The sequence below is a fragment of the Herpailurus yagouaroundi genome, unplaced genomic scaffold, assembly GCF_014898765.1.
Source record: "Herpailurus yagouaroundi ecotype Mexico unplaced genomic scaffold, PumYag 29, whole genome shotgun sequence".
Taxonomy (NCBI): domain Eukaryota; kingdom Metazoa; phylum Chordata; class Mammalia; order Carnivora; family Felidae; genus Herpailurus; species Herpailurus yagouaroundi.
The window spans coordinates 59,374,105-59,400,906 of NW_024412377.1; the positions used below are offsets into that span (position 1 = coordinate 59,374,105).

The following is a 26,802-nucleotide window of genomic DNA, read 5'->3' on the forward strand; positions in this document are numbered from 1 at the left end:
CCCAGTGAAGGCGAGACACTTGAATGATAGGGGGCATTTGTACTGCTGTAGTGGATTCCTCCAGGTAAGTCCCAGGCAGAACAAGCAAAGCTGTATGTTTTACAATGGAGGTTCAGAGTTACTATCGAAAACTGTGATTGCAAAAAAAAAAAAAAAAAAAAAGAAAAAGAAAGAAAAGAAAAAATATAAATTATTCTGGAGCATTGATTCGAAATACACAAGTCCTGAAACCTAAGCCAGGCCATCGGTTGGAACGCTGCCCTCAATAAAGCAGAATGACAAGAAGGAGGAAGTGGGTACCCCTCAAACGTTCATGCTCCCTGATTCCTCTGAGGCTCTGGTGTAGGAGGGCTGTATCTGTGGCCTCTCACCCTTTCACAGCCAATGCCCTGCCAGTTCCCAGGGAGGGCAGCAAGAGCCAGCCGGTCCTCCTCATTTGATTCCCTTTGCTGACATGAGCTGGCCAACTTAGGGAAAAGAACCAAACACCCCAACCATTATTGGATATTATTATTCAGAATAAAGCCTCTTTGCTCAGAATGAGCAAGGTTGATTCTCAACAAATTTTAGAGCTATAAGATTGAAGCTTCTTGATTTACAGATGGCAAACTGGAGCCCCAAGAGAGAAATGTCTGCCCAATGTCACAGAGCCTGGGGCAAGAACGCAGGACCCAGATTCTGTGGAGAAGGCTCCTGCCTTCCACATGTGTTGTTTCTGTTTAATATAAAAAGGGCAGGATGTCAGGGAGGTCTGGATGCAGTAGCTGTCATTTCCCTGGTTGCCAGGGAGCACCTGGCTGATCTGGCTAACTGGGCAGGTGCCCTCTCCCCTCTGTTATCTCTCTGCAACATCTGAACAGCGTTCCTAATGCTCTGCCTGCCTCTTTCTAGATTCATCCACCTGCCAAACATTTATTGAGCAGCTATTACATACTAGGCACAGGGGATAGGTGATGAACAGGATCTTTGCTCACAGAGTTCATAGAATTATAGGGAAGACAAACACAAGCAAACAATTGTACAGATGGACATTTATAATTCAGCTAGATGCTATGAAGAAGTAGAAGATGCTTACGTGATAGAACATGTATAATAAGAGTGCTCAATCCATACTAGGCAGCCAGGGGAAGTGAAATTCAAATGGATGAGCAGGCATCATGCAAAGGAAACAGTGCAGTGGTTCTCAAAGTGCAGTCTCCGGACCGGCAGCATTAGTATCATCTGGAAACGATTACAAATGCAAATTCTCGAATGCAATCCTAGACATACTAAAATAGAAACTCTGGGGGTATGGAAAAGCCACTTGGGTGTTTTAGGAGAAATTTAAAAACAGACACAAAAGTAGAGAGAACAGTATAATAAACATTAAGTTGAACAATTATCAATATTTTGCAAATTTTATTTCTTCTTTCCCCACCCCCTCCTTCCATGTACACACTGTTTTTTCTTTCTGGAGTAGTTTCAAAGCAAATCTCAGACATCAACTCATTTTACACATACACACGTGTGTGTGTGTGTGTGTGTGTGTGTGTGTATTCCAGTATGCAATTCTAATCAATAAGGACTTTAAGTTTAACCATCAGGCATTATTACACATAACAAAATTAACAGTCCATAGTTGAGATCTAAACAAAGTCCCAGGAGTACATCTCAGCCACCTGAGTTTTAAACAAGCCTTCAGATGATGCTGGCCCATGCCCGTGGTTGAGAACCACTGGTGTAGAGCATGCTGGGAGGGGGATGGCGTGGCTTGAGAAGCTGACCAAGGACAGTGGCCAGAATAGGGTGAGGGCAGGGTGTGGCAGAGTGGAAACTGGTGGGGAGGAGAGGAGGTGCTGGCAGATGGGATCAGGTTTGGACAGGGGTCTCAGGACAAGAGCCACTGAGAGTACTAAGCAGGGAGGGGACAGTTCTTCACGAATGCTGGTGAGACTTTCAAAACTAAACCAGCAGACCAACAGGAATAGGTCTTCTTTATGTTCTTGCATTAAAAAATAACTGATACTTTAACGAATTCACATTTACATGTGGATTTTCACTTAAGAAGCCACAGACACTCTGTCACCCTGAGCCTCTTCCTCACTCAGCTCTTCAGGGAGGAACACGCCCCAAGTCTACACACATGGAAGGGAGGGGTGGCAGATGCAAGGATAAAGAACTCAAAAGCAGCTGGGCTCCTGGGGGGGTGGGGGGCGGGGTGTGAACCTGGTGCCCCAGGAACCCCAGCATGCTTTGGCATTTTCTGATGGGTTATAAATCTATCTCACCTCAGCACTTCATTAGAGGGGGATGCTGGGTCCTGTCCTCCAGACCAGAGGGCTGAGGCTTTGCCCCATAACCCCAATGTCACAGAAAGCTAGGGCAGGATCCTCAAATCCCTTGCTTTATTCTAGCTTTCCAGGCAAAAAGGTGGCACTTGTGGGGGGCATAGAATAAACGACTTGGGGGTCAAAGGGCATTTGGGTCATGCCTGCTGTGTGGGCATGCCTGGGGCATGTCACTCTCTTGCTGGTCCTCAAGGTCCCCAACCACCTCTCTCCCCTCTTCACCTCTTGTCATTGCCCTTGACCCCACCTCTACTATCTAACCCTCCCTACTCTCCGTGAATATCAGAGTCACGGTGGTGCCTTCCAGCATGCCTTAAGCAGTTCAGTGGGTTTTAAACTGCTATTTACATGCAGAATTGTTTTGTCCAATGAATGATTTCCGTAGTGCCCTGAAGTACAAAATAGCTCACACTGGATCTTCTCTGACTGAGGTGCTGAGGTGATGGGGAGCCAGGCTTTGTTGCACCCCCAATAACCCAGGGTGCTTTGACAGGTTTTGAGTATTACCAACTGCTTCCAAGCTGAGGCACAAGGATCAAAGCCTTGTTGGAGAACTCAGGAGAGAGGGCTACCACCAAGGCCCCATCACGCCTGCTTCCAGAACTCTGTCCCTCGCGCTCCATTTCCAGAAGCGTACAAACGTTCAGAGCGGGAAGACTGTACTCCATGAAGACTCAAAGTCTGACCTCATCTACACTTGCTTACAGTTGACTGACTTGGGGGCTACATGTTCTAGGTAAGAAAAAAAAAATGCATTTCACTTCCCTCCAGGCCTGTCCTGCTAGGCTTGCTTGGAGGGGGAGATTAGTGAGAAGCTGAATAGGGAAGGGAAAAAAACCCCAAATTGCCTGATGCTCCATTTCTGCTAATCAGTCTGTGTATATTCACAGCAGTGAATCAGAGCTCCCCTCAGAGAGGAAAGCTATGAAACTTTAAACATTCTGACCCTTACTTCCCCTGGGGGGCTAATCCAGCAAACTTTACTTTAGAAATAGTAATCGTGATAAAAACACCTTGCACATGCTTAACTAGCCCTTATCCGTTGCTAGTATTCTTTCAAGCATTTTGGCATAGGTTTCAATTTCTCTTTCCTATCAGGAGAATGCAGGAAAAACTCCCAGACATCTCTGCAAAATGCTAATTCCAGCTCTGGGGGCAGGCATAATGGCAGGAGGGTGAATTGCTATGGAGATAATACATTCAGATAGACACATGTGCATAATTAGAAGAACCCATAGCGAAAGGGGTCACATCTCTGATCTCTGGGAGAGGGCAGTTCCTTGGTGCCATAGTTTTGGTAGCACAAGGGTGACCTGGGCTGGCACAGAAGTTCTAGATAATCCTGGGGTCCCTCAGTGTTCTAATCTCACAACCTTCTTTAAAAAGAAGAGATTTCCAAACTCTGCTCCCCAACAGGGATGTAGCCACAGAGCACCAGGAGATACTTGGAGTCCTAGCTTATGTCTGCACTTAGACTTATGTCTAAGTGCACCTAGCTTATGTCTGCACTTAGTGCAGAGAGATGAACATTTACTTGATAAGGACCTACTATGTGTCTACTTCCACTTCCAAAATGCTGAGACAAATACCGCTGTTCTAATCGTACATGTTAAGGAGACCACAGGACAAGTACTGGGCAACTTGCCCAGGGGCACAAGGCAAGGAGAGGTTGGGATTGAACATGTCTGACTCCAGAGCCTTGTCCTGCCCTTGTGAAACTCCAACAGTTACTTGGAGGGGCCCGGTTAATCCCATCCATCTCGTGCCCCCACTTCCTCTTGTATCACAGTTAGAAAGGAGGACAGACTTTGGTACCCATGAACATGGAGATGAGGTCTAGACCTTTTGACTCGGAAAGAAGATGGCATTTTCCTGGTTTAATATTGCCAAATATTCTGAAGTTAAATACTATTTTATTTCAACATCTTTCATTTATTGGGGTCACACTGAAGCTTAGCATTTGTGATGAGGTGATGGGGATAGAACAGAATTTGAAGAGGCACTCTCTTTTGAAAAGATTAAAAAAAATTTTTTTTTAACATTTATTTATTTTTGAGAGACAGAACATGAGCAGAGCGGGGCAGAGAGAGAGGGAGACAGAATCTGAAGCAGGCTCTAAGCTCCAAGCTGTCAGCACAGAGCCCAACACGGGACTCTAATTCACAAATCACGATATCATGACCTAGACCAAAGTTAGACACTTAACCAACTGAGCCACCCAGGCACCCCATCTTTTGAAAAGATTTTAACTGACATCCCACATCACGTAGCATAAACTTGCGTACGGAAGTTAGTTTCTTGGTTAAGTTCTGGGCTGAGGCTTTGAGTGTTAGGCAGCAAAGCATTCAGAGGGGATTGGAGCTAAAGAAATATAAGGTCCTATGAGAGAGGACTGAGTGGGCATGCTGGAAACAGCAAGCCCGGAACCCTAACTACCAGCAAGTCCTAATTTCTGCCCCACATCGCTCAGAGTCTGCAGAAATGGGGTAGGCAGTGTGTTTTCTTGTAAGGAAAATATCACATTGTCCTCCCCACCTTCCCTCTGTATTTTACTGTTCAAGAAAGAAAAGAATGAAAAAAAAATATCTTAACACAGCACACCATGCTATTACACTTAAAAATACAGAAAGGATTAAAACTGCCAGACCACATTAAAACTAATGACTGGTTTGGTGTGTACCCCTCGTTGCCGTGGCGTTGTCCATTGTCTCCAGCAATAAAGAAACATCACAGGCAATTTATTGGGAGTTATTCTCAAATGAATTGCATTTGCTGAGAAGAGCACATTTAGCATTTGGTGATTCATATGTGGGAAACATTATTGCTTTGGAAAAGAGCTTTAGAATAAGTGAGATTTAGAGCCCATGAGGATAAAAAAACAGAGTTTAAGTTTAATTAAAAAAAAGCATCCATTCATTATGTATCTGTGTGTGATTATAGGTTTGGATGCAAATCCAACATTCAGAAAAGTTCTGCCTAGATCCCAAATGGTTCTCTTTCCAGTGAGGAGTGGGATTGGGAGATAAGAATTAAGGGGAATAATCTACATTTTTTTTTCAATAATAAAATAGAGGAAAAGAAAAAATACATGGCCCAAACCATATACTTTATAATTTTGGTATTTCTGTATTGTAATGTTTATAGTAAAGTATTCATAGATTACTTATGCGTACTTGAAAGTTAACATTAAAGTGAGTGATTATACATTCAGAGCCCCCTTTTACTGTCCCTGGGATCAAGGGAGGGATTTTTTTTATACTTTCTCAGCAACTATTTTAAGTCTCTGTGCTCCAAGCGGCTGATGCCAGGCTCTCTGTTCCACCGAGCCCCATGTCCTTGCAGAACCACGGCTGTGAGGAGGGCAGTCTGGTGCTAGGACCTCATACCCAATGGGGGAATCACTGGAACACAACTGACCACTGTCCTTTTCCTCGTCTCTGTTGCTGATTTATCAGGGTGCAAATTTACCCACAGCTTTTCCACCTGTCTGAGTGTACATGCAACATTCTTCCTTCGGATAATCTTTCTCTTGTGTAAGTAACAGAAAAGATATCCTGAATATTTTGCTAATCAGAAGGCCAGTTATCCAGCAGTGTTCAAGAACGATCATGTAAAGGCAAAGGCCAGGAAAGCAGTGTGCAAAAACATTAGTTACCATCGATGGAGAGTTCTGGGTTACAACGAAATGAGTGACCTTTCTTTCTTTCTTTACTGATTATCGGTCATGTCCAATTTTGCTTTACAGACTTCAGTGATGGTATTATATGTGAAACAAAAAAAACTTATTATTTCCTTAGAGTAATACACATACAAGAAAGACACTTTTGAAAATATAGGAAGGTAGAAGCAATTATCTATAATCCTCCTTCTCAACCACTGAAACCATTTTGCTTATTTCTTTCAGTCTTCTATGGATACATCTGTGTGTGTGTGTGTGTGTGTGTGTGTGTGTGTGTGTGTGTATGCTTGCAAATACATTTATAAATAAATATACATGTTGAGAGGGGGTGGGGAGAGGGAGGGAGGGGGGAAGAGAAGGAGAAAGGTTTGGCTTTACGCTGTTCTTTTTTCACTTAACACCACATCACAACCTGAGTGGCCATATACAGAAGTGAGAAGAAAACTTTTCATTGTATACCTCTGGAATCTTTTGAATTTTGAACCATTTTCATGCACTGCCTATTATAAAAGTAGATTAGCATATAATTTCTTGGGGCACCTGTGTGGCTAAGTCAGTTAAGTGTCTGACTCTTGATTTCAGCTCAGATCATGATTTCACAGTTCGTGAGTTTAAGCCCTGCATCGGGCTCTGTGCTGTCAGCACAGAGCCTGCTTGGGATTCTCTCTCTCCTTTCTCTGCCCCCTCCCCTGCTCGCTCGCAAAAATAAATAAATAAACTTAAAATATATATATTTCTTTTTTTTTTTAATTTTTTTTTCAACATTTTATTTATTTTTGGGACAGAGAGAGACAGAGCATGAAAGGGGGAGGGGCAGAGAGAGAGGGAGACACAGAATCGGAAACAGGCTCCAGGCTCTGAGCCATCCGCCCAGAGCCCGACGCGGGGCTCGAACTCACGGACCGCGAGATCGTGACCTGGCTGAAGTTGGATGCTTAACCGACTGCGCCACCCAGGCGCCCCAAAATATATATATTTCTTATTGTAGTAAGCACTTCTGTATTATCACATTTGCATAGTCATTTTTTGAGTGGCTGTGTTAAATTCCTTGTGAATGTGCTGGAAGGAATGGTGACCATGTCAGTCACATCAGTGACGGTCAAGTCACCTCTTCCTTCTGGCCTTCTCACTCTTGCCCAAACTCTCTTCCTAATCTGCCTATGTTGCATGCAGCCCACGGCTTGGTCTGCGGAGGGCTGAGGGCAGTTTTCCAGCAAAGCTGATGTCACTCTATGGGAATGAATCCTGCTGTCAAGAAGCATGAGTGGTGGAGAGGGCAGGAGACTAAGAAGAGGCTGAATTAACAGCATCTCCAAATCCCAGACCTTTCATGGACCACACTGCCAAACCAAGAAGGGACACAGTGCTATTGATGGATTGCTCCTAAGGTGGCTCCAGAGAGTTCTTCCTCTTATGACAAGGGATTGTGGAGCACCCACAATCAGAGTAACAAACCGTGCAAGGAAACAGGATAAAAAAGTCATTGAGAAGACCAGCAAACATGGCTTATTACAGATCTTTCTTGGCCTGAAATAATATAAAACAGCAAACCAGGTAATAAAGTTCACTGCAATTCTTCCAAACCTGATTACCCTATTTCATAAAGAATGATAAAGGTGTTCATTCAACCTCTGTTTCAACCAAAATTGCTTCCCATGTAAGACCCATGGAGGAACTGCAGTTATTTCTTATATAGAGGCACACATTTCACGAACCCTGTGTATGAGACTCCTCAGTCATGCTCGCAACACCCACATAACCCCTACCTTGACTTGCAACTTCTCTTACAGATTGGAAGTGTCATGGGAACCACATCAGGGTACATACCCAGTTCTTGCATTTTCTCTCAATATGTCAAAGGGCTTTTCTATGCACACCTGTATATACCCACAGACGTCTGTCCTCCAGCCATACATCCATCATGTCCGTGTGTATGTGTGAATAAATAGCACCTTAGATAGCAAGGGATAATCCCTGACTTGTTCTCCCACAGAGAACCAATATTTAGGGCATCATTTTACTTCTTGTGGATTCCTCCTTTGCCTACAGATGATGCAAACTGGTGTTTGATTTGAACTGCATGTTCTTAAAAATAAAACTGAGCCAACATTTTAAAATTGGAACATTTATATGAACATCCGAATTTGTGGCTACTCTTGAAAACTCCAAATATCCATCAACTTAGGCCCTCTCTTCCATGGCATAAAGCTAGTGGCAGTAGCCCTCTCTGGAAGGTGCAGGGAGTTTTTATTTTGAGTTTGGTTTTGTCCACAGAAGTCCCTGTTGCCTCCTAACATTAAGGTCCCTGTGTCCACTGCCATTTGTCATTGGACTTACATTGTTGTTTTTCTCATCATAGAAAAATAATTTTATTATGTCTGCCTGCTTCACTCAATTACTTTACTTGAAGGCATTTGAGTTGTAATCCCTGGCCTAGAGTTCTGAGAATATGGCCTGAAGATTTATTTAGGCATTATAAAAAGTAAGAGACACAAAAAACCCAAAACAACGCCTTTAGCTTTCCTTTGCATCATGGCGGTTCCCCTAACTCACTCTTTCTTGCATCAGAACCGGGTTTCTGGGGCACCTGGGTGGCTCAGTCGATTGAGTATCCAACTCTTGATTTCGGCTCAGGTCATGTTCTCATGGTTTGTGGGTTCGAGCCCCACAGTAGGCTCTGTGCTGGGCATGCAGCCTGCTTGGGATTCTCTCTCACTCCCTTTCTCTTTGTCCCTCCCCTGCTCTTGCTCTCTTAAAAATAAATAAATATCAAATAAAAACAAACAAACAAACAGGTTTCTGGTCTGGGTTTGAGTGCATTCCAAGGGACTGCAGCTTATAGTCCACTGAGCCAAGACTCCAGACCTGCCTACCTAGACTTGGCCATACTCTCCAGTTGTACCCCAAAAGAAGTCCCACTTCCCCCTTTGTGCTACGTGCTTTAAACCCATTAACTTAATTTGTTACAAATGTGTGGCATTTACTTTCTTGTTAAACATGGACAGATAGGTCCATAGTTTCAAAGTTGAGAGAAGCACATAATCAAGTGATTTTGTGCAGAACCAAACCATCTGGGTTGAAAACAAGCTTCTTAAAATAATTGTTTTCTCCCCTTGATGGTGGATCACAGAGTATTTGGCTCTTTGGCTGATTTGGTCTAGCTATATAGATGAGGTCTGTTTACTTACACGGTAATGAGACGAAAGGTTCAATGTAACTTACTCTCCTGTCATAGGAAAATCAACTTCAAGACTAAAACATCTAAATGAGCAGAATTTCCATTACATTAGCTTGCTCCGGTTGTTTAAAGAAAATTTTTTATCCACAAAGACACACAAACGCACATTTATATAACCACCTATGCATATCCGTATGCTTACACACATACATATTTGGCTATGCATTGATGATGGATTAAGCAATCCCATGACAGTTGCAAAGTTAAATGGTAATAACAAGTGGGTCTGTACACTTGATCAAAATGACCTCTGCAAATAGAACCTCTTATAAAATGCAGTTTATGCTTTGTCTCCTTAAGAAGGGCATCTGGAGCCCCGCCTGGGAGACTGTGGAGGGAAGTCACAGCCCCCATCCCTCCTTTGTAAAGAAAACACCAATGAAAATCCTAGACTCTGGGAAACAGAGAGTACAGCCTAATGTTTTGCACCAGGTACAAAAGCAAAAAAAGCTGTGTTTAAAATCAAGCGGTTTCTCCATTGGTTTGATGAAAGCCAGCCTCCTCTCTCTGCCCTAACTCCCATCTCAGACTGCCTTCCCAAGACAAATAGCACACAGTAATTAAATACCAAATGATTAAAAACACTTGTGAGGGAATAATTATTACGTACATAGCAGATATATGTATGTTATACCGCAGTGCGTACGTTTTGAATAATTTATGGGGTATCTGAGCTGAAGTAGCTGTCCTGTTAGGTTCTCCTGTTTCTGTACAATCTCCAAATGCTGGTGTAATGTAACTAGTGCACGTGGGAGAACAGCTGCACTGTGGATTTAAACTTATTTTCTCTAACTTACCATTAGCTCCCAATGAGTATGCTTTTAATAAAGAGTCTGATTAAAAATGGGGTTTTGCAAAATGTAAATTAAATGCAGGGCTTAGGAAATTCTTCCTTGAAACACTCTCACCACACCAAGTCTTGTTAGCATAATGAAAACATATCCATGTACTCCAGCAATAAGAAGTGGCCATCATTTAGCCATCCTCTGATTGCCTTTCTAAATAATTCCAGCCTGATTTCAGAACAAGGGAGATTTATGTTAGATGGCACATTTGTCGTCAGGATTAGAGCGATCAAAGCGGCAGTTCAGAGCTTTAGCTGATTCAGATTCACGTCTGAATCACTTTTTGGAGAAACCTTTTTCTTCATTGTGTCTTAGCCCTCTTGCCACACTTATCTTAGACAGCCTTTTTATTTTTAAATTTTTTTTAGTGTTTATTTATTTTTGGGAGAGAAAGAGAGAGCATGAGTGGTGGAGGGGCAGAAAGAGGGAGGCTCCAGGCTCCGAGCTGTCAGCACAGAGCCCCATGTGGGGCTCAAACTCACGAACCTTGAGATCATGCCTGAGCCGAAGTCGGATGCTTAACCGACCATGCCACCCAGGTGCCCTGTCTTAGACAGTCTTTTTATTTTTGAGAGAGAGGGCACATGAGCAGGGGAGGGGCCAAGAGAGAGGGAGGCCAAGGATCTGAAGCAGGCTCAATGCTGACAGCACAGACACTGATGTGGGGCTCGAACCCACAAACCATGAGATCATGACTTCAGTCCATATTGGACGCTGACCTGAGCCAAAGTTGAATGCTTGCTTAACTGACTGAGCCATCCTGGTGCCCCTATATGGTCTTAGAGAGGATTTTCTGTAACAGTGTTTTGAAACTGCCCCCAAAAACTGCCTGTGTAAAAATCAAGGCTGTCTGTGCCAGACTACCCTCAACTTTTCCAACTGATCTTCATTTGCACAACCACCACTCCCCTTTATCAAGTACTTAAGATGTCCCAGTGTTTTCACTTTCTCCCCATTTAACAGACAAGAAAACCAGAGATCTGAGAGGTCAGGGAAGCCTCCCACAGTACAGCCAGGAAGGCAGTAGAGTGAGGAATTGGAGCCAGACCCTCAGGCTTTGAGCCATCTTTACCACATGCTTCCTCTCACTTCCCCTTTTTTGAGCCCCCTTCTTTTCCTCCATGTCCACGTGCCCCACCAGAAGTTGGGGTGTGTGTCCCACATGGACTAACCACTGAATGTACATCAGACCCTTCCATTCCTCTAATGACTCTAGGATAGAGTTTCCACACTTTACAACTGAAGGAACTGTATATACTTTACAACTGTTTATATACTTTACAATATTTGCTTATAGCTCCTCAACAAGTGACCAAGTTGGGCTGTAAACTCGTGTCCCACCAAACCAAAGCCCTCGAACCTTCTGATAGCCCCCCCCCCCCCCACACTCCATCATCCTCAGCTCCACTGCTCTTGTCCTACCCACCCTGTCCCCAGACTTTCCTCCCACTTCTCTGTGCCTATCCAGCCTGGATGCACCTATTACTGAACATTTGGCTTTGGGATTCCACCCAGACCTGCCCTATCTCCTGATAACAGATTCTCTTCTGTATTCTGAAGCACCAACAGCCTAGAAGCCAAGATGAGCGTTTCATTCCAGACTGGATGCCCTTGTTTGAATCACTTTAGGTCCATCAGTCTTTTCTCCCTAATTTGACAGCAAGCTCCTTACCACTTGCCAATACCTCCCCTGCTGCATCTTGCTCGGTGTATATCTATGGTTGCTGCTGGTTTGAGAAACACGACTACCCTTCTGACCAGAAGACCAGATTTAAAGAACGGCACCCACTGGTTTTCCCCTAACCCAGCTGCTTGAGTTGAATACTCAAACTTGTTTATAAACTTAATATTTTTTAAAATGTTTTTATTTTTAAAAGAGAGAGCGTGCATGTGCAAGCAGGGGAGGGGCAGAGAGAGAGGGAGACACAGAATCCGAAGCAGGTTCCAGGCTCTAAGCTGTCAGCACAGAGCCCCACACGGGGCTAAAACCCACGAACTGTGAGATCATGACCAGAGCCAAAGTCGGATGCATAACTGCCTGAGCCACCCAGGCGCCCCTATAAATTTAATATTTAAAAAACTAATACATGTCCATAAAAAATCCATAAGGATACAAAATGGAGAGTAAAACCAATTATTTTTTGCCTTCACTCTCACCTCTAGTCTCTACCTATGAAGATTTTAATATTTTCTTGTGTATCTTTCTTGAAAATGTCTTTCTACATATACTGGCATTTATACATATTATTTAAAATAAGCACAAATAAGAAAATAATATACACACTATTCTACATTTTCCTTTTTTAACTTAATGGTACCTTTTAAACTTCACTGTACCTCACCCATATCTGCACATGCAGGTCTAGCTACCTCTTTTAAATGACCACGTGCTATTCCTTTATATATGGATGTGCCATAAACTATTAACTGGTCCCCTAGTGAAGGCAGCTTCCAGTTCTCTGCGAGGACAGTGAACTTCAAGGCGCACACATCTTGGAATATTTTGTGAATATATCTGTTAGAAAAATTCCTAGCAGTGCAATTGCTGGGTCTTAAAGGGTATATGCACTTAAAATTTTGATAAATATTGCCCAAGGGGTCTCCAAAGAGGTTGTACTAATCCTATTTATTTTGAGTAGTTCACATAGACTCCACAGGTCATGGTCCCCAAGGAGGGCTAATGCTGTGGGCAGCATCAGAGTCTGCCCAGGATTTGGGAAAATTTAATCACAGTCAGAGAGAACCACAGTAGCAGCAGTATTAAGCTGTCATCTGCATGCAGACAACACAGAGCACACACCGAATGGGCGCCTTCCTCTAGCTGCTGTACTGTTACTTAGGCTTTCTGGGAACAGCCTCCTGGTTACAGAGTATGAACCCAGTGGTCCCTCCTGGGAGGGAGGAAACCTGGCTTCTAGTTCCTCCGCCCCTCACTGTGCTGTTTAACCCTCAGCCAGGCTTTTCTCTCTGTACTTTTATTTCTTTATTCATGACATCAGGTGGACTCAGGGTCACACAACGAATTACAAGGATGAGGCAGAGAACCTAACTTGGGGGCAGGGTGCAGATGGACTGTGTGAGGACTGAGTTTCCCCTCCAGATGGCTCTGGGGGGCCAGGGTGGAGGGTGGGGGTTGGGGCGTGGTGAACATGTGAGCCCTCTGTTGCTTGAGCTCCCAATTTCCCATGGGAATTCAGAACTACGGACTTCAAAAAAAATTTTTTTTAATGTTTATTCATTTTTGACAGAGACAGAACGTGAGTTGGGGAGGGGCAGAGAGAGAGAGGGAGATACAGAATATGAAGCAGGCTCCAGGCTCTGAACTGTCAGCACAGAGCCCAACGTGGGGCTCGAACCCACAGACTGTGAGATCATGACCTGAGCCAAAATCAGTCACCTAACCAACTGAGCCACCCAGGAGCCCCAGAACTACAGATTTTAAAGCAAAATTTCTAGATTTCTTTTTCTGGATTTTTAGGTGCTGGGAACGAATTTAAAAGTGTAAAATCCTACTTGATATTTAATATACAAAAATCCCTACGTACACAGTACTACTTAAGAAGAGAAATAAAAAAAATTCACTTGTCACCACTCTACAACTCTTTATTCTGAAAACTCGTAAAGAGAAGGCATCAAGCACCTTATCTGGTCTCTCCTGTAGGAACGGTGTTTCACAGTAACCAAATGGTCTAGGTTTTGAGTTTTCCTTTACATGTAAATTATAACTAACAGACCTAAACAGATGGTAGAAAAAGTCATTTTGCAACCTAACCTCCAATTAAATAATTAATTCAGGCAACAGTCACCAATGAATGTTAAATCATTAAGTTAAAGGCAGATTCAGGGTGCCCAATACTTGGTCACAGCTTATTGCTGGTAATGAGGGTGGAAAAGCATCTTTTCAAGAAAGGGATCAGATAGTAACCACCTAACTCCTTGATTAATCTTAGCAAGGAGACAAAGATTAGGGACATCCTGAGGTGGTACTCTGAAGTTCAGTGTCACTCGTGGAGGCTGCTTGGGGAAAAACTGAAACCTGAATCTAAGCAAGCCTAATTAACCAGCTGTTAGAAATCTAGGGCTAGAGGAAGAAGTTAAACTGTAGCATACAGGAGCCATCAAAAAAGTATCCCAAAGATGGGGCATACCTCAGGACCTGGTTTCTTCAATAAGTCAAGGGCAAGAGAAAAACAGAGGAAGAAACTCTTCCAGATTAAAAGCAGAGGGTGATCTTTTAGACCAGTGCTATCCAATAGAAACATAACATGGGCCACAAATGCCAGCCCCTACAGAATCTTAGATTTTCTAGTAGCCACGTTAGAAAAGTAAAAAGAAACACCTGAAATATATTTAATATATTTTGTTATATCCATGACATCCAAAATATTATAATCTCAACACAGAATCAATATAAAATTGTTAATGAGCCATTTGACATTTGCTTTTGGTACTGTCCTCGAAATCTGGTATGTTTTGTACACTTCTAGCATGTCTTAATTTGGACTAGCCACATTTTAAGTGTTTGTAAGCCAGAGGCTACTTGTGGTCAGAGGCTATTGTAGGGAACAGCATAGTTCTAGACCTAAAAAGGAATAACAGCTAAATGCAACAGGCATACCGTTTGGTTTGTAATCTGAACAAACCCGTTGCTAAAAAAATATTTTTAGAATAATGGGGGACTTGTAATATCGCCTGGATATTGGATGATACTAAGGAATTATTCATTTTTTAAAAGCATGATAATGGTGTTATAGTTGTGGAAGAGCATATTTTTACTTTTTAATGAGGCATACTAAAATATTTGGGAATAAAAAGTGTCACAATGTCCATAATTTACCTTAAAATACTTTGGCAAAACAACAGTAGCAACCCCACCAGTAGCAAAATATTCACAACGGTTATCTTTGTCTCTTTCAGATGGAAAATTTTAGGATGCCAGCTGCATATCTGCATTTGAATTCCAGGGCTCTGGGAAAGGAGAAGCAGATACAGCAGCAAACAATAAACTCACTCTAATAGGACTTTTCTCCTCTCTTCTGGGAGGAAGGTCCAGGAGGACCTGCAGCCAGGGGGAGGCTGTCTGGAAGGCCTGCAGGACAGAGCTTTGGCTGAGGCAGAAGGACCCGGGGAAGCCCGACCTACCCCGCCCGGGGCTTGGGGGGGGGGGGGGGGGGCTCCAGGCGCCAAGCCTGTCACTTACCGGACTCCCGTCTCCGGGCAGGACGCATCCAGCACTGTCCTTCATTAGCACTAATGGAATTTCAAGGTCAATGACCAGTCATAAACATCAGCCCTAAATTAAGTGTATCTGAGGCTCCTTGCCCAGAGGATTTTTTCTTTTTTCTTAAAAGCCAAGTTGCTTGGGAGATAGGGGAGTGTCAAAAATATGGTTAACCTTTCAAGATGAAAAAATTATCAATTCTATTGATTTAGATCATAACTCGCTTCCACTTAACTCATCAAAAAGGACCGTCAATTTTAGAAATAATGTATTTCTCAGTCTTACGTGGAGTCTCTCACCTGCCCCTCTACCCAACTCTTTCTCCAGGCAACTTTTTTCTCAAGTCCACTGGGCACACCTCCTACAAGAGATTGACTGGGATCTGGCTACTTTGCTGACAACACCAAAATGCCACACACCTCACCTGTGGTGCTTTGTATTATTGATAGTGGCCTCTCTGCCTGTCATTTCTCCCTGTCTCCTTCCAAACAGCTGGGAATACCCCTGTGATCCTTGTCATACAACATGACTAATATGTTCAGCTTCAGAGGTACAAAGGAGACAGAAATAAATGAAGGGAGTACTAAATAGGAGTTTTTCTATCCCTCCAGTGGGATGATGAGTAACTAGGAACAGACGGCCCCCAGCATTATTGCTTAATCATCATCAGGTTGAGGGCCTGAAAGACTAAAAAACAATCTGAAATCAACACCCTATCTAAGGTCAAATGTAGAGTGAGCTTAGGTTCCAGGGTCAGAGTCAACAGCAATTTCTAGCTAAGTCGTAGTGTTCTCACACCTTGAGATTTACAAGCCAGATTTTAACAGCTCCAACACCTCCTGCTCAGCTCTGTCTTGTGCTTCCTGCCTTGACTGTATACATCAGCTTGCTCCCTTGCCTACTTCCCAATCTGTGTGTGGCACGGCAGGAAACGAAAGGACTGGTTCCTGACATAAATCATAGTCAAAGCCCCCTATTTGTTTCTTATTGATATTCCATGCTGAAGAATCCCAACCAGAACTCCAAACAAGGCACCTCTGGCCACAGACACTAATGACAGGTTTTTCCAAGATACTGTCTGTATTGAAGAAAGACGGCCATAGCCCTTCCACCATGCCCCTGTGGCTCCCTGCCAGCCTTCTCTCTAAATCCTGGGGTCTGTTGTAATGTCTCCTGCTTCCCATCAAAAGAAGAAAAATCTGGTATTGCCTTTATGTCCATATTATCTCTAGAAGCATACCCTCCACTATGGAAGGTTTTGGTGTGTGAAAATCTAATTCCTCTTGAGAGAAGCCAAGGAAACCTTTGTGATGTTATTGTGTAATTTTTCTCCCCCAGGCTGGAAGGGTTAGCTTTATCAAGCTAATACAATCTTTTCTCCCAAGACAGACTAACTCTGACTTTAAACAATCTGTGAGTAAATAGCTCAGCCTTCCCCCAAGTCTCTTTCCATTCATCTCAGCTGAGGAATGAGGGAATATGGATTATCATTTTGATTACAAATATATTTCTATCTAGAGGAAGATCTACAAAGGGCTAAAGTCACCTCTATAAATTTAAAGTCTCCAGTTAGCCTTGAAGAGTTAAGCTCTCCCCCCCCCCCCCCCGCTTTTTTAAACATCCTGGTGCTTCAAAGATGTTATATTAGATAGATGTCACGTTGATATAATAAACAGCAATGCCAAATCTACTGAATTAAAGGAAAAGAGAACCACACGCTGAGATTTTCAGATGAAATCAGGTAATGACAGGGAAGAAAAATGAAGCCGCACTTAAAAACGGCTTGAGAGTCCAAAATTCAAGGTGTGGAGAGACTCATAGCAGGAGAAATCTCAACTGTGCACTGTGTTCATCTTACATATATATGCATTTCTGCCTAGTGTTCCGACTTGGGTAAAAGCAAAAGAAAATGAGATTTAAAGGGTCCCTGGGGCTAGTAATACTTTGGTAAAGGAAGTTCGTATATCAGTTGTCACTGAGGCCCCAGCCATGTTGTCAACGGCTGCAGTGAGGTGAGGGCTTTTAGAAGATATTTTATAAGAGGTTTGTGAACCCGATTTGCGTTTCCAACAACTTCCTTGCACTTGCCATTAATTATAGTCAGGTGGAAGAACTGAGCTCTCAGCGGTGTGGATCCATGGACAGACGTGTGGCGTGGCTACAGCTTCCCCAAGGATTGATGCGGCAATGCTGCATTGGGCCTGGACAGGGGGTGGTTCTTCCTAAAGCTCTTTGGAAAAGAAGACGTCACAGCCTCAGTGATGCATCCAAGGTTATATAGGGACGGTAAAACTCTACTTTTGTCTAGCTCAAAGAACCCTGGCTTTAATTTGTGCCCATTTCATTTTTTTCTTAAAAATGTTCTGCCCCAGCCATTCCACTTCTAGAGATTTATCCTATAAATATACTCAGAGTAATGTACAAAGATAGATGCATAAGGATGTTTACTACAATACTGTCTCAGCAATGCTAGAAACAACTTAAATCTCTATCAGTGATTGCCTGGTTAATGTTAAACTAAATTCTAGTGCATCTTGACAGGAGAAGACCAAGCAGTTTTTTCAAAGAGAATTCTGTTCAGACATGGAAATGTTGCCATGATATGTTAAGTGAAATAGCAAACTTGCAAACAATATATAATCTGATTCCATTTGAACAGGCATAGAAACTTTCTGGAAAGATACTCAAGCTTTTAATAATGGCTATCTCTGTAGAGAGGAACTTTTATATCGTAAGATTAGGTAATACCTGATTTTTATAAAAATAATATTGTTCTTTGTTTTCTGAAAGTGCCTTATTTAATAAAGATAAGTTGAACAACATGCTAGGCTCTTCTTTTCCGGGTTAAATACCACCAAGTGCCTTAATTTTTCAACAATAAATTATATTTTGGATTCTATATATTATTGTTTAAAGTCACTTCCTCATTGATAAAAAGTGGGAACATAAAAGCCAAGAACTTTTTCCCATGACATGTTTTGGTGATCTACTCTCAAAATGATATTACTTAATATGCTTTCTTCTATTAAAGGACTTCACTTTGAGAAAAGTCAATGTTCATAATCAGTAGTACACACTAAATGATTTAGAACGGATAAAATCAAATGGGGGTTTTGGCTGTTACTACATGGGAGTGACTGTCATTTCTTTCCAGCATGAATCTATAGAACGCAGTTTCTGGAACAGCAAACTCTCTGTAACAATGACCTTGATTCTAGAAGATAAACAGCTTTGGGATGTCTAGTTCCATTTGGACAGAATTCTAGAAGAGGAAAATAAAAGGCTACAAAGTAAGGAAGTCAAACCTGCCTTCGGGGAAGATAAACATGCTGACTGGATGCATTTGGCTTCTTTTTGGGAGTGAAAGGTTTCAGCAACCTGGAGCCCCCACAGCTGTGGAGACCCTGCTTCTATGAACTTCCCCTCTCCACGATGCTGCACAACAGCTTCGTACACCCAGCCGATTTTGCAGAGAGCAAGCACAACTTAACTAGAGCCTGGGAGGATAATCTCAGAATGAATTATTCACCACTGAGACAATTGTGGCTGCACAGAGGGAATACAGATGCCCCCTGTGGGGCTACATCTCACCAACTTCCTTATTCAGTTTTAATGCGCTTTCCAGCCCTCGTGAGTGGAGAGTGTGGGCATTCAGGGGGTTTCCACGTTGCTTCCCAAACCGCTGCCTGCTTTCTCCCTCCTCCAGGACAAGCTTACTTCTCTACGAGGGGTGTGTGTGTGTGTGTGTGTGTGTGTGTGTGTGTGTGGTCTCTTCCCTTAAAACCTCTTTTGTGTAAGTCAGTTTCTCGGTCTCTCTCTCTTTTCCTGGCTTAAACAGAGTTTCTCTCCCTATATATTTTTTTAAATAGGAATCACAGACACCCCACACTCAGCCTTCCGTGCTGCACTCACTGATCTACTAGTTACAAAGCATTGCACATTGCATCACTCACTCATCTACAGTTCACGGAATACCTGCAATCTTCTCACCAGGACACCTGGCTATGCCCCGTCAGTGGGGGAGTAGCTTAGCACAATGACTGAATGCAGAGGCTCTGGAACTGGACTGCTGGAATTTGATCCCAGGTCTCAGATTTAAAACTCGATTTCCGCCCCCCTCAAAATCTGTGCATTTAGATATCATCTGTCACGTGACACGTGGAGGGCAAATGATAGAAAACCTCAAAGGGGATATTTCCCTGCACGTGATCATGCACAGAAAACAGCTTTCCTTTTTCTTCTCTTCTCAGTCTTCCTGAAAATGCTAGCAACAGCACACTCTTCATGTTCCCAAACACCCTATTTCCTCCACCCCAGAGGTGCTCACTGGGGCTCATCTATTCACCTCACGTGCAAGATGAAGAGGGCAATTTTATGTAGTAAAGATATATGGGACAAGCCAACCTCAAGTTCACGTCCGTTAAAGCATTTCTCTGTTGGCAACATTTTTACAAGCCTCTCACAGCTATATGCTTAATTAAAATAAAAGGGTGATATACATCATTGCACCAAGTCCTTGCTGATGTAGAGGAAGGAGCGGGGGGGAATGAGTGCATTAGTTTTCCTTTATTAAAAGAGTTATTTCAGCATGACATCTCAAATAAAGACTAGCCATTAGCAAAATTAAAAATTAGGTGAAGTTGATTTTGGGAACTGCACACCATTAGTGCCCTACTCTCGTCTCCAGTGGCATCGTCTTCCGTCCCTGCTCCAAGCTGCTTCCCCACCCCCACTCTTGATCTGCAAGTTCCCCAAACTGATTATCATAATGATGGAATGACAAGCAGAGGGACAACAGTTTATAACTCTGCCTGATGTTTACATTAAATAGGAAAAAAGTTGGTCAATCTTTACTGAGCACATACTATGTGTCAGACACTATTCTAAGTACTTTATCCATAAAAGCTTGTTCATTTATTTTTTAAAATGTTTTATTTATGTTGAGACACAGTGTGAGCAGGGGAGGAGGACAGAGAGACAAGGGGCTAGAGGATCCAAAGCAGGCTCTGTGCTGACAGCAGTGAGTCTGATTCGGGGTTCTAACTCATAAACCACGAGATTAAGGCTTGAGCTGAAGTTGGACACTCAACTGACTGAGCCACCCAGGTGCTTAATTATTTAACTCCCCCCCCCCCAAATTATTTAACCCCCTTTGGGAGTGTGGGAGAAGGAAAGTAATATTTACTGAACATCTGTCATATTCTAAATGGATTCTGTGAGTTTTCTTTGTTAGTATTCATAGCAATATGCTAATACTCATATTAATAAAGTTAACTCCATTTTACAGATGAGCAAACTAAGGATTTCAGAAGTTAAGCAACTGGCCCCATTCTGTAGTGTTACCGTGTCAAGGAGCAAGGTTTCAAAGGGAGGTCTTGGTCTTTGCAAAGAAGATCAATCCTACGTAGGCACAATAAGTGGAGTGTGTGAACCAATATGAATTAAAATCTGCAGAGGTGGGAATGTGCACCATGGGAATGTGCTCAGACCAAGACCAAGAGGTTTGGAAGGGGAAGAGTGAGAGATCAAGGTCACAGAGAGGGGTGGTTGCAATTGCAGATGGTGGAGCTGAGTTGACAGCTCATGTACTTAATTAGGAAAGAGCAGGACTCATAGGAGAGAAGGAGTCAAGGATGATTCCAGCCTGGAGTCTTGATGACTGGGACAATGATAGAGAGCCCATAAGCAGAAACAGAAGGAGGGGATTGAGAGTGTTCTGGGGAAAGGGTTTAACAGATCATTAGATGGAAGAAACAAGGAAGGGTAAAACAAACTGATACTCAGAACATTCTACTGGCCAGAGGCCTGGGCATTAGTCTTGATGCTTCCCTCTCCTTGATTCTTGTACCCATCCAATCACCAGGCTCTATCATTTACACTTCCAAGTGTCTGTGCAATCGACTTGTCTATCCACTGGCCATATTCTCACCTGAGCCATCACCATCTCTTCTGGGGCTACTCCAAAGCCTCTGTTCCCTGCAATCAGCTCTCCTCCCTGGAGCCAGAGAGCTCTTTCACAAACATAAACATCATTAGGTAACTTCCTTATAGCTTTTAAAGGCTTCTCAGTGTCCTTAGACTAGGCCAGGTGTCAGCAAACTATGGCCCATGGGCCAAATCCAGCCTGCTGCCTGAAACAAGGTTTTCTGGAACTCAGCCTCCTGTTTATGTATTGTCTATGGCCGCTTCTGTGCCACAATAGCACAGTTGAATAGTTATGATAGAGATTGGCCCTTTACAGAAAACACTGGTCAACCATGGATAAGAGTCCTTAAACTGGTCCACAAGACCCTGCCTGATTGGACCTCTGCCTAATTCTCCAGTCTCCCTTCGTGTCACTGATCCCCTTGTTCTTGGCACTTCAGCCATTCTGGCCAACTTCCAGCTGTTCACAGGGGCCACAGAAAGGGATTAAGTGGCCATGTATTGGCATGAGTATCCTAACTCTAGGCCTTTAGGATGAAGGGCATCCCTAGCTCCCGTCTTTGTCTGGCTTCCCTTCCTGTGTCCTGCTTCTCGCCTGTAGCCAGTACCCTCCACACTCTCCCTCCTTCATCCTCAAATCCCCCTTTTAGCATAGGAGCCCAAATCAACCACTGCACCTCTTTTCAACTCAAGCCAGTGTAATGAATACAGGAACATTTGAGTTTTGAGTCTTTAGTCTAAATGAGAAAGTCTTTTCCTTTTTAAAAAAACCTTCTAAAGATCAGTGAGCAGGTGGGAGGATTTGGCAGAGTGGAGGGAAAAGGTAGAGAAAGCCCTTCCTCATATCCCTGAGGTTCCATCATAGAGGAAAGCAGTGGTATCTTCCACCGAGGAGATCACCCCCAATTTCAGAGCCAGAAACAATCAGTATTGATTGAACATCTTCTAGGAGTCAAGAACAGTGTGAGGAATGTTTGCTTGTTATTTTGTGCTGTGCTCCTAAACCACCATGTAAATGAGCCTGGGATTCGTTACAGGTTAATAGGAGCTACTCTAGAGAGTTTGAACAAGACGACCAACAATTTTATAAGCATCTATTGATATTGTAGCAAATGGGATTAAATGCTTACTAACTTGTCGGATGGCTCCAGGGAGCAATACTGCAGAACTGGCCAGCCAAAAGAGCTATTACAGTGCACAAGCTGGGGAAGCAGGAGGCAACTGCCCCAAGAGCCGGTTCCAGAGTCAGACCATCTAGCTGCCAGAGGGGGATTTTAAAAGCTTTATCCAGAACAGTTGGCTCTGTATCCACACCAGCAAGAGGGATCCCTGGCAGGACTCCTCTCTTCCCAGTAAACTTAGTTCTGGATTCTAGTCTTGCACAAGCGTATCAGGTGGCAGATATTAAATCACCCCAGAGCTGCAGTAGGGTCTGGGAGCTTCCATCTTTAGCTTTGCCGTCTCTACATTATAGAAAAGTACACAAAGAAGAAGTTAGAATGAACGTGGAATTAGGCAATATGTAGAATGCATAAAGGGGGGGGGTTGCTATTTCCCTGATTTTATAGAAGCAGAAACCAAGGTTCTGAAGGTGATGTGCTTGGTTTCAAAGTCAAGTCCAGGTTTGTCAATTCTAAGCTTCTTTGCTTGTTCTAATACAAAGAGAATGTCATTTGTTATATTTAAAAACAGTAACCAAGTAAAGTCTAGGTCCTCTTACTGCCCCAAATGACACATTTCAGAGCTCAGCTAGCTGCTGGAAAACGGATTACAAGTCAGCTGACAGGGTTGGCTGTAAACCCAGGTGGGATCTCCATTGGCTTTTCCAGCAACTCACTATTCAGGAAGTGATTTGCACAGACTACATTCCATCCACCAGGTCGCTCAATGACAACAGTGCTTTTGTTTGGGAGCAGTGACTCAGAAATCAGGATCATCATAAAACGGAAACCCATAGCTCCCCAAAACACAAGAAGACTGAGTCCATCCACCCACCCAACTCAGCCTATGAGGTCCTGAGAAGCTCATCTCTCTGAGAGAACATAGATCTCCGATTTGGGAGATGAGGTTTTCAGGCATAAGCAGACACAAACAGTTATTCACTTAGTCATAACAATTGCCTCGGTGCTACTTCTGAACAGTTCTCCACTGGGCCATCACAGCACCAACCCTGGGAGCCCCACTTTGTGCTTCTACCCTTCAATTCATCTTTCCTACTGCCAGATGTATATTTCTACAATCTGATCTATGTTAATGCCTTGCTCAAGAGCCTTTCAGCTTTTTATTGGTATGTCATAAAGTCCACTCAACAACAAAAATACCCAATTAAAAAACAAAGGACTTGAACAGATTTTTCTCTAAAGAAGATATACTAATAGCATATGGAAAGATGCTCAGCATCGCTAATCATTAGGGAAATGAAAAGCAAAACCACGATGAGATACCACACTATCTCTGTTTTAGGATGACTACAATTTTAAAAAGAATTCCTAATAAGTTTTAGAGGGGATTATGGAGAAAGTGGAACCCCTGTGCACTGTTGGTGGGAATGTAAACTGGTGTAGCTGCTGTGGAAAATGGTATGGCAATTCCCCAAAAAGTTAAAAATGGAATTAACATATGATCCAGCAATTCTACTTCTGGGTATATACCCCAAAGAACTGAAATCAGGGTCATGAAGAAATGTTGTACACTCATGTTCATAGGAACATGTTTTACAGGTCAGAGGATGGAAAGAACACAAGGGTCCATTGCAGGATGAATGGATAAACAAAATCCTGGTATGTACATAGACTGTTATTGGGCCCTTAAAAAGGCCCTTTGCTTAAAAGGAAAAACTTTGGACACATGCTACAACACTGATGAACCTTGAGACGATATTATGCTAAGTGAAATAAGCCAGTCACAAAAAAGCCCCCAACACTGTATAATCCCACTTATATGAAGTACCTAGAGTAGTCAAGTTCACAGAGGCAGAAATCAGAGTGGTGGTTTCCAGGGTCTGAGGGTGGTGGGGACATAGGGAGTTGTTATCTAATGGGTATAGAGATTCAGTTTTGTAAGATGAAAAGAGTTCTGGAGATTGCTGGCAGAACAATGTAAATGTCCTCAATAATACTGAACTACATACTTAAAAATGGTTAAGATGTGATGTTATGTATGTTATACCACAATTTAAAACTCTTAAAACCTTTTACTTTTTCCAATGGCTAGTGGCTTCTTATCATTTATGTTTCAGCTTTACCTTTGAGAGAAACCTTCTCTGACCAATGCCCCATAGAAGGGCCCCTCCTTATTCTGTAGCTCATTTCCTTTATGGCACTTATTGAAACTTGCATTTGCATCATGAATTTCCTTGACCGTTAGGACTTAAGTCTATCTTGCCTGCAAGAATGTAAGCTTTGTGACAATAGGGACACCGTTAACTACAGTACTGTTCACCAACCATTAACTGGAGTACTTGGCACGTTCAGCACCCAGTCAAATGTCATTCCTCTCTGAAGCCCTTCTCATTTACCTAGTGGAATGGATCCCTCCTGTATCTGGTTTGCTTGGCACTTTCTTCAACTGCTGGCACATCACCTATCACATCGTGTTATAGTTAGCGTGGATGTGGCTGTTTCTCACACTGGATGGAAAGCTTCAAGCCAGGGATGATACATTATTAAGTGTGACACTTCCAGGACCCAGTAGAGTGCTTGGCGTGTAATAGGTAGTCAATAAAGGTTTGTTTAATGTAGCATTTTCCAAACTTTTCTCATTTTTTCCCCACTTGCAAGATTTTGTCATATTTACTTACACTTCCTTTTAAGTTGGCTCACATTTAAAAAATTATTTAAAGAGGAAAAATAGTAATATCAGTAAAATCAAGAGTTTAATGTGTGAGTTATATTTTTCTCTATTATCCATTAAACTAACAATGAATTTTTGAAAGTTTTCCCATGTATCTTTATATTGTGTTAACTATCACTCTTTGAGAAACACAGGTGTAAAGAATTAGCCCCTGGCTTCTATGCCACTCTGGTGTCCCTCCAGATCTCTGGCAAGGACTGGATTTTTGGACTACGCCTAGGGAAGATGGCGGCAGCAGCTGTTGTGTAAATCATATCTGCCCACTGGTCCTCCCTCTGCTTAGAAACCTGGCCTCTGGGCCACTTCTTGCTCCTTGATGGGTGCTCACAACTTTTACAAGGAGGAAATGCCAAACATAATTTAAAAATCTCTAGCTTTTGCCATGACATTCTCCTTTAGAGGATATCTTATTTATTTTTTAACATTTAAACAGCCAGGAGTGAATCTAATTAATATTTTAGGTCCTACTTTACTTAAAATAGAACTTTTAGAACCAAAACAGTTTCACACCCGTTCTCCCGTTTTCTCTTCATAATATCTCTGGAAGGAAGTTGGGAAATGGGCACTATTTTATAGATGGAGAGAGTAATAACCCTAGCTAAGGTCATCAAAGTACCTCTGCCCAAAAGTCCCTGGACTGGCGATACATGCCTGTGACCCTTAACATGACTCTCTCCATCAGGTTATATGTTATTGGCCTGGACCAATGACAAAAAATAAATTATTCATTAAAAATACTGAGTAATAACAATGATAATATAATAGCTAATATTTGGCAAGTGCTTATATTGCCAGACATTGTTCTAAGAACTTAGTCAATTCTCACAACAATCCTATCTTAGGTACTATTATTGTGTCCATTTCATAGATATGGAAACCAAGGCTAATAGAGGATAGGTTATCTGTTCCAGATGGTACCAGCAAGCGATTCCCAGCCCCATCCAATGTCCTATAATAATATTAAGCATTATTACTATTGTTGCTGTTATGATGATAATAGCTAACCTTTATTGAGGGCTTACTACATGCGAAATACTGTGTTAAACATTTTATAAGATTTAAGTCATTAAATAATCACAACAATCCTATGAGTAGGTGTTATCAGAACCTTCATTTTACAAATGAGGAAACTGAGGCACAGAGTGCTTAACCAGCCCATTCCAAGCTGTGTGGGCAAGCAGATAGTGGGAAAGGCAGGACCACAGATAGGCATGCTCTGAAACCAGGATTGGTATGGGTGAGGGAAGAGCAGAGTGGGAAAATTCTGTCCAACTGGAAGACCTCCTGGGATTAAATCTCCCTCAGTTACTCCGGAGGGACAGCTGTGTCTCCTGACTGGCAGCTTATTTATCTGAAGCCTCCCCGAGGAGTCTGTTCATGCATGGGCAGACAAGGTCTGGCTCCCATGAGGGAGGGAAGTGCCTGGGAAGACTGTCCGATGGCTCACACGGGTGCCTGGGTAGAATACCAACTGCTGGGAAGTGGCTGAGGCTGGCAGGAGAGGCGGATGCCTCCTTACAGTTAGGCTCTGGTCTGGTTTATTCCTCAGGGTGCCCTCCCTGAGGACCACAGTCACCTTTGGGCCTGGTACCTAAACGTAACTCAGCCAGGCAAGGAGGACACATGGCAAGTCCAGGGACCTGCAGGACAAGTCACCCTCAGGGGACAGAAACAAGGGCTCAGGCAGCGTGATGCAGGGGGGAAGCTACCACCCA

General features: G+C 42.9%; 1 protein-coding gene and 1 long non-coding RNA gene across 2 annotated transcripts in view; one reads left to right on the forward strand and one right to left on the reverse strand.

Moving 5' to 3' along the window:
- Nucleotides 1-26,802, reverse strand: part of SLIT3 (slit guidance ligand 3) — a 595,338-nt gene that overhangs the window by 207,538 nt on the left and 360,998 nt on the right. The window lies entirely within an intron of this gene.
- LOC121010695 (uncharacterized) lies at nucleotides 18,128-19,810 on the forward strand. Its single transcript, XR_005781326.1, has 2 exons — nucleotides 18,128-18,940; nucleotides 19,180-19,810. It is a non-coding gene; the product is annotated as an uncharacterized LOC121010695 (long non-coding RNA).